This window comes from Mercenaria mercenaria, unplaced genomic scaffold, assembly GCF_021730395.1.
Source record: "Mercenaria mercenaria strain notata unplaced genomic scaffold, MADL_Memer_1 contig_3321, whole genome shotgun sequence".
In the NCBI taxonomy this organism is placed as follows: Eukaryota; Metazoa; Mollusca; class Bivalvia; order Venerida; family Veneridae; genus Mercenaria; species Mercenaria mercenaria.
Window position 1 is genome coordinate 60,085 of NW_026461448.1, and position 8,519 is coordinate 68,603.

At 34.3% G+C, this 8,519-nt stretch overlaps 1 long non-coding RNA gene across 1 annotated transcript; it reads left to right on the forward strand.

The window, feature by feature from the left end:
* Positions 1-6,614: 6,614 nt before the first annotated feature.
* LOC128552948 (uncharacterized) lies at positions 6,615-8,465 on the forward strand. Its single transcript, XR_008369211.1, has 3 exons — positions 6,615-6,786; positions 7,150-7,262; positions 7,747-8,465. It is a non-coding gene; the product is annotated as an uncharacterized LOC128552948 (long non-coding RNA).
* Positions 8,466-8,519: the final 54 nt, after the last annotated feature.

Sequence of the window (8,519 nt, forward strand, 5' to 3'; positions counted from 1 at the left end):
CATATACAGATAAACGGACAGAAAAGTAAAAAAAAAATACATGGGCATCGCCCATAACAAACACGTATAAAGTCACATACTCACACACATAAGCAGGAAAAACAAGGACGAACGGCAGTGAAAATTATGGTTAGCAAGGTTACTTGTTGTTGTTAAAAGATAGAGACAGCAAATGCAAGGGAGCATAAATGCTGGGGAAAGGGGTGGGATGGTGCGGTGGGGGTAAAGAGGGTTGCGTGAATAAAGAGGAAAGACACGCTAACAACACACAAGACAACATATACAACAGAAAGTACGAGACGGACTGAAAACAAGTTGAAATTAGTGGCAAAGCTATTGAACGGTCGGTAACCTATAAAAAGGAAATCTGGGATTTAAACACATTTAGGAATGCCATCCTCGCAGTTACCCTATTTTTTAACAAGTTAGACAAGACAGTGTAAATAAAATAACTCCACGCTGAGAACGGCTCTAACATTAGTGACAAAATACCAGATCATATTAAGTAAAATATAAAAATAGGGACAATCTAAGGTAAAATTACACCAATTTACTCAAAAACTTGTCTGAAGTCAGAGCACCAAGAGCCATACATTTAAGGGCACGACTGCAAGACAAAATTCCTCTCCCTCCGTCCGTTTTTTTTTCCAGGATTTTGGAGAAAAGCATCATTGAGTCTTACACTTTATTAGTCATAGCACTATCAAATAGAAAAGTGTATTGAATAAATGTAGAGGGGTCAATCACCAAACATGCACTGTGCTGAACAATTTTCGAATTATAACCTCTTTTGATAAAATTTTAAAGTTCATTATCCTTTTGTATGAACCTTTTGTATGAAATAAAGGATATTTCTTTATTTAACCAGTAGAAATCTGAGATCAAGCTGGAACTAGACTAAAGAGCGCTTCAATAAGCTTCAAGCTTCTATTAAAATGTATGATGTAAACAACTAAAGGTACATAAGTAAGATTTATTCTTGGCTATATTTTATACCAGAAAAATAAATTTATCCCCACTTCGACGTGCTGGTGAACGGTAAGCCGACAGAAAATAATTTCTTATCTTTTTAAAATCTAGTCTACATAGAAAGGATGTATATATTCTTCGAAGAAAAGGTTTTGTCTTATTTTCATCCTTCTCTTAGAATTTTGAATAACATAATACTTTTCAGTTATTTAGGACACCTTCAATTCATCGTAATCTATGTCTTCATGGAAATGCATGGTTTCTAGGAAGAATGAAAATATATTCGGTTTTGTACTCAAGGTTATTGTCCTTTAAAACGGACAAATATAATGCATGTTAAGTTTAACAATTGTGAAATGTATACGCATAAAACATTTTTAACAAGGATGTGATATTTCAAAATTTTCCATGAACGTATAGATGTTTTCCAGTAAGTGTCAGTGTTTTTCTTTGAAAAAGCTATATAAGTACAAAGATATCTTGAGATGTCACATGCACTCTAGTCGACATGCCGGGCGGACAGTTTTCAAATCGGACTGAAACCGAACAGGGACTGGGCGACGCCCGTACAGCATTTACAGAAAACTGGACCGACATCTTTTAAGTCTTGCGGTGGCAAGGCGATGACAGGGCGGTAACAGGACGATTGTATTTAGGGCACCCTTAGCATCCGCGACTTTTATCCATTTTAGGATAGCCTGCAGTCTTTCTTACTTGATGAGAAAAAGCCTCATTCGTTGCAATGGAACAAGTGCCATCTTCTCTGTTGATAAGATCAGGAATGATGCAGGCGGTGTCTATATGAATGTGCTATATGGCCTCCGCCAGGAAAGAATTGACACAGTTAGAAACATGTATTATTAATTAATGTATCTTATATATCATATTTTAAAAGGAAATATAAAAAGTATATCTTGCAGTTGACTGCCTAAATAATCTCTTTGTTTATATAAGCTGAATTATAACTATGCCATTATGATATACATGTATTTGATTATTGTACCTTACAGATTGCCAAAATGAAAATCGTATAAATGGATACTTAATGGCAATATCTATTTTTAGGGGTATTTGTCTAAGAATGAATGTGATATTAATAAGGATGAATGTGCTATTAGTTAGGTTATGTGATAGTGTAAATTGTACTCGGATGTTTTTGTTTTTCAGAAAGCTACATTTAAAATGAAGATAAAAGTCTTATTATTATAATCATTATTATAAATCAAGAAAATATATTTATGTGATAATTTGTACAAAGATTAAAGGATGAATAAGGGACAATTACAGATAGCTCAAAACTGTATTGGTACCGTCAGTATAAGTTTCATTTTATCCAGGAGTCATATTTAAATTAATTGAATTTAAGAAATTGTTTCATAAACTAAACTCTTTCCCTCACAACCTGAAAATAGAGGGAGGCTGATATAAAACTACTTTGAAAGAAGACAAAATTTGCAAAATATATAACTCTGCTATACAGACCGAGTACCACTGTATTTTTAATTAGTTATCCTAAAGCTGCTATGTTTTAAACAACAATGTATACTTAAGAAATATTTTGAAACAATTTGCATCAGTTTAATATGTTAATGTGCTCCAACGCTGAAAATGTCGTAAAAAAATTTGGCTATGTATGCATATTATGCATTTCTAGTACGTAGGCCAATTTCAGATACCCACTTTAATGATTGAAATATACCTTCGTGCTCAGGTAGACATTGAAAAAAATCAAGTTTCAACTTACATTTAATATTTTATCCTCATCATCCTGATATTTATGTTTATAGTAGTTTATTGTATAATTGTAAAATGATCTCTTTATGGGCCTTGGCTATTAGCATAACAATGCATTGTGGTTGTCAAAACATATATCAGTTTAAATCAGAGATCTCATTTAATGTTAGTGTTTTTTTTTATTTCTACTTATGTTTAAGATCCAGGTAATTCGGTTATCTTGATTTCATCGAAACTTACGTCTTCAGAGAAATTCATGGTTACTATGAATAATGAAATCGGATCGTATCCAGCTTTTATTCAAGCGATATTGTCCTTTAAAATGACACTGTTGACAAGGATGTGATATTTTCAATTGACCATAAAAATATAGATGTTTTCCACTAACTATTATCTGTTTTCTTTGAAAAGCTGTGTCTTCTTCGAAAAGCTATGGATACGATAAATACTCTCAGATGACTTATGCGCCTTAGTTAAATTTATTGTGTAATTCAATCGCAACAATTAAACACATAATTGGTAACACTTTGAATCTATATATTTGTATAAGTATTCATTACAGAGATTTTTTGTCACAGAGTAAGACTGAAATACCTTTCATCACGGGTATGAACACCAGCCGCCGATTTCACGACAAAACTAAAGAAATTGTTTAGCTGTCTATTATTTCAAATGCTTAAGTTTGCCCATATCAAATTTTACATCTATATCAAAACCGTATACGACTATTCTTTAGATCAAAACAATGAATTGTAATGGGAGGGGTGGGGGGGGGGCGGGGGCGGGTATCCAACCACAAATGCTTCGTACAGGCTCCGTGCCCTGTTTGGGGATACTGTGCGAGTTTTCTTCTCCAACCAGTGTTTTTCGTATGCTTTTGCCATTGTTTTGTAGTTCAGTTATATTTGCAAATAATTATTTAAACAGTATATTATTTCTTATGTTATACAGTATATATTTATAATGAAGTTTTTATAGCAGAAGTTTGTACTTCTCTTATTGTCTGTTTCAGTTGTTTACATTTATTAAATCAGTGTATCATGCTCAGTTTCACATTAATGTGTGTTTTTATTTCTTTCAGTATCGCTTGTTGGCTTTTATATGACCAGTAAATATTATAGGCACGGTTTTTCGTGGGACAACTTCTGCAGAATTCAGAGGGATATTCCAACATAGACCGAGGGATTCTGCATATTTATTTGCAACGGCTCATTTTATTCATCTTCAGATTTGTAAAAGTCAACATTTTGACCATCATCAAACCTTGCAAAGCAAGTTAAAGGTTCCCCGCCGCCGGTATAATATGGGTCCCTGGAGTTAAATTGTAATAGGGGTTTCGGGTGTCTACCACAGTGGTAGGTTCAAAATGCTTCATACCGGCCTATACATATTACGAACTAGTTTGATTTAAACATATTTTATTCCTTCCCTTTTAATGACAACATATACAATTTACATATACAGAATATATACAAAACATTCCAAGTGTATCGATATGCAGATAGAAAAGCTAAAGCTGTGTTCCTTAAATAGACCAACGTCAACGCCTTTGAATTCTGCATTTAAATACAATGTATATAGGTTACGAAACTCGTTTACATGGTAACATTAATTTAATTTAAGAAATCACTACTTTCTACTGAAATTTGAATAATTATAAAACATAATTAATTATTTTTATAAGTACCAAATTATCAATGGAAACGGAAAAAATGATATTACAAACTACCCAATATAATATAAGAATGACAGTAATAAGTAACCTTTCACCCTGCTATAATTCCAATAACATCAGTTACCAGCATCCATTTTCTTACATTCCGCATAACTTTGCAGTTAAACTACTTATAATCCGCAAAATATTAATCATGACCCAAAAATATTTCGGCAAATAAAGGCCGTTCAAAAGTAGTTAAAACATAAAAAAATGCTAAGAATTAACACATTTAAGATAAAAGCTATTAATCATGCGCGGTAACTGACACGTGACGTCAAGACGTCGATGACGATGCTTAGTAGCGTTTCTGCGGTAATTTATTCATCTAATCGTATTGCAGTATTAAACCATTAACCATTATATCAGAAACATTATATTAAGAAAAATAAATATACAAACACATTGATTTTATGCCGCGCCAAGGGAAAATCAACATAGTGCATTTGCGACCAGCATGGATCTAGACCAGTCTGCGCATCCGCGCCAAGGGAAAATCAACATAGTGCATTTGCGACCAGCATGGATCTAGACCAGTCTGCGCATCCGCGCAGTCTAGTCAGGATTCATGCTGTTCGCCAACGGTTTCTCTAACTGCTATAGGCTTTGAAAGCGAACAGTGTGGATCCGGACCAGACTGCGCGGATGAGCAGGCTGTTCTGGATCCATGTCTATCGCAAATGCACTATGTTGGGTTGTTCATGGCGCGGCTCATTTATTTTGTTATAAACATGTCGTTAATCGTCATTGAAAATAATAAGGTAAACTACCTCCTTAAGAGTGTAAATAAGGAAGCTCTTTTTTGTCCCTGTTTACAAGGGCGTAGCGGATGCGGATAATGTTTCATCTATTAGTGTAGTAAGATATTTTTGCTGTTAAATTTATTGTGTAATTCAATCGCAACAATTAAACACATAATTGGTAACACTATGAATCTATGTATTTGTATTAGTATCCATTATGGAGATGTTTTTGTCACAGAGTAAGACTTAAATATCTTTCGCCAAGGGTATGAACACTAGGCGCCGATTTCACGACAAAACTAAAGAAATTGTTTAGCTGTCTGTTATTTCAAATGCTTGTTTTGCCCATATCGACTTTTACGACATCTATATCAAAACCGTATACGACTATTCTATAGATCAAAACACAACAATTATGAATTGTAATGGGGGTGGTGGGGGGGGGGGGTGGGGGTGTGAGTGTCCTACCACAAATGCTTCGTACAGGCCCCGTGTCCTGTTTGGGGATACTGTGTGAGTTTTCTTCTCCACCCAGTGTTTTTCGTATGCTTTTGACATTGTTTTGTAGTTCAGTTATATTTCCAAATCAGTATGTCAAACCCTTTAAATAAATGTTTAAGGGTGGAGTTCCATAAAATAAAGTTATATTTCGACAGATATATAAATATGAGAAATATTTTACTACAAAAAATCTGACGCAAAGACGCCTATAGAGCATTGATTAAACGAACATAATTATTTAAACGGTATATTATTTCTTATGTAATATAGTATATGTTTATAATTAAGTTTTTATAATAGAAGTTTGTACTGCTCTTATTATCTGTTTCAGATGTTTATATTTATTAATTCAGTGTATTATGCTCAGTTTCACATTAATGTGTGCTTTTATTTCTTTCAGTCGCATGTTGGCTTATATATGACCAGTAAATATTGTAGGCACGGTTTTTCGTGTGACAACTTCTGCAGGATTCCGAGGGGTTGGTTGTTGCACGAGCACGCTGGGCGAGTGCGCTAACATAGACCGAGGGATTCTGCATATTTATTTGCAATGGCTCATTTTATTCATCTTCAGATTTGTAAAAGTCAACATTTTGAGCATTATCAAACCTTGCAATGCAAGTTAAAAAAGGTTCTCCGCTGCCGGGATAATCTTGGTCCCTGGAGTTAAATTGTAATGTGGGTTTCGGGTGTCTACCACAGTTGTAGGTTCAAAATGCTTCATAAAGGCCTATACACATTACTAACTAGTTTGATTTAAACATATTTTATTCCTTCCTTTTTAATGACAACATATACAATATACATATACAGAACATATACAAAACATTCGTCACTACAAATAATAAGGTATTATACCTCCGTAAGCGTGTAAAAAGGATGCTCGTTCTTGTCCCTGTTCACAAGGGCATAGCGGATGCGGATAATGTTTCATCTATAAATGTAGTAAGATTAACTGCTGTCGACATGTGCGCTAAATGAGAAAATGTTATATTTGTTTACCTGTCTGACAATGTATTACAGTGACAGTTTTTTTTCTGGGCTGTACATGAATCTTCAAATTTAGTGCAAGAAGACGTACAGACTAGACCTTTTTACTGTTAACGGATAGATCCATAACTACCGGTAGGTCCATACCATATCAAATGATACTATCTTGGTTTCTTTTTATACGCGGCGCTTGCGAGGCGGAAGCATAAACCGAAGGAAACAGTGGCTTCTATATCGCTTTGATCTGTAATTATTTAAATGTTGCAAAGAGTGACGGTGACTGGGGCACCCTACATAGTCCCAACTTGAGTAGAGTGAAAAAGAGTGACGGTGTCTGAGTACCCTACAGTCGTCCTAACTGGAGTAGAGTGAAATACATATTTTATATTTTTCAGTGTGAAAGTATCATATATGTGTTTCACATATATCTCAGTAGTTCATTTGAAAGCATATCATACATATATACCATTGAATATTGAAATGCCTCGACTTTTACAGCTCAGCAACCAGACACGGAAATGACATTTGAATCTTTTGCGCTTCACTGAGCTATGGCAAGGATAATGAAAGGAGCAGAATTTGGTTATGACGCATGCTTTCTCGATGTCCAGGTACGATAAACAAAAAAACAAAAACAAAAACAATGAAAAGTGAGTAGACGGATACATAAATTTATTTTAAAATGTTTGTTCTGTTTTGTTTTGCTGGATTTTTGTTTTCGGTTTAGTATTTCAGTTATGTAACGGCGGGCAGTTACCTAACCAGTGTTCCTGGATTCTGTACCAGTACGAAATTGTTCTCCGTAAGTAACTGCCACCTTCCCCACATGAATCAGAGGTGGAGGACTAATGATTTCAGGCACATTTTCGTTTATCAAATAGTCACGGAGAACATATGCCCATCCCGAGAAAGTGATACAAAGACAACTTAACAACTCGGAGGCCCCATATTTTTAATAGATATACAAAACAGCTGTCTCTTTCGTTATCGGTCTTAATGGTTTTAATGCTTGTGGATTGAAAATTGAATTTTTATCAAATCGAGTAAATTCTATCTTTGCATGCGCTTGTGTTTTCTTATCTATTATGTTTTCAGATATTTTGAAGAGGTGCCAAATGTAAATGCGTATTTGATATACAGTTAAAGGGAAGTAAATGAAATAAGATGTTACATACTCTCTCTGTACATCTGTTTACACTGTCCTATAACTTTGGAACATGAAGCTGATTAAGAGTGAGGCAGGGTGCACCAGAGACTGATGCTAATATATACCAGCCATACTAAACTGACTGTAGTGTGACAACAGTGATACAGGAGCAAAAGCTGAACAGTTAAAACAAAATGTAATTTAGATGTAATACAATGACATTTGTGTGGTGATGGTATTAACGGTTAAAGGGAAGTAAGTAAAATTTGAATAATGGTACTCTCTTTGTATATTGGTTTTTCTCTCGAGACGTCGATAAAAATGACTTCTTGGTAATTGCAAATTTTGTGACAGAAAAGTACGAAAAAATTGTGAATCTATTTCCTATTGTCCAAGAGAATTCTCCTTAAAATTGGTCATAAGTAGGGCATAACAGTCTGAAAAAAAAAACATCAAAAATTGCTCGTTTGCTCGGATGTTAAAATTCTATTTACAAGAACGTGTAGGATTACAAGCAAGTATTAGATTATGCAAAGAACCTCTACAAAACACTGACAATGACTTATGAATCATTAAAAGACAATAGCAGACGTAGACTGGTAATAATAAAATATTTTTCTAATATCACCCATATTTTTGCAAAGATGATCAGAGAAGATTTATAGCATATATTTTAAAGGGTTTTACAGAAAAATTATCATGACAAGTTTTGAACGGTTTG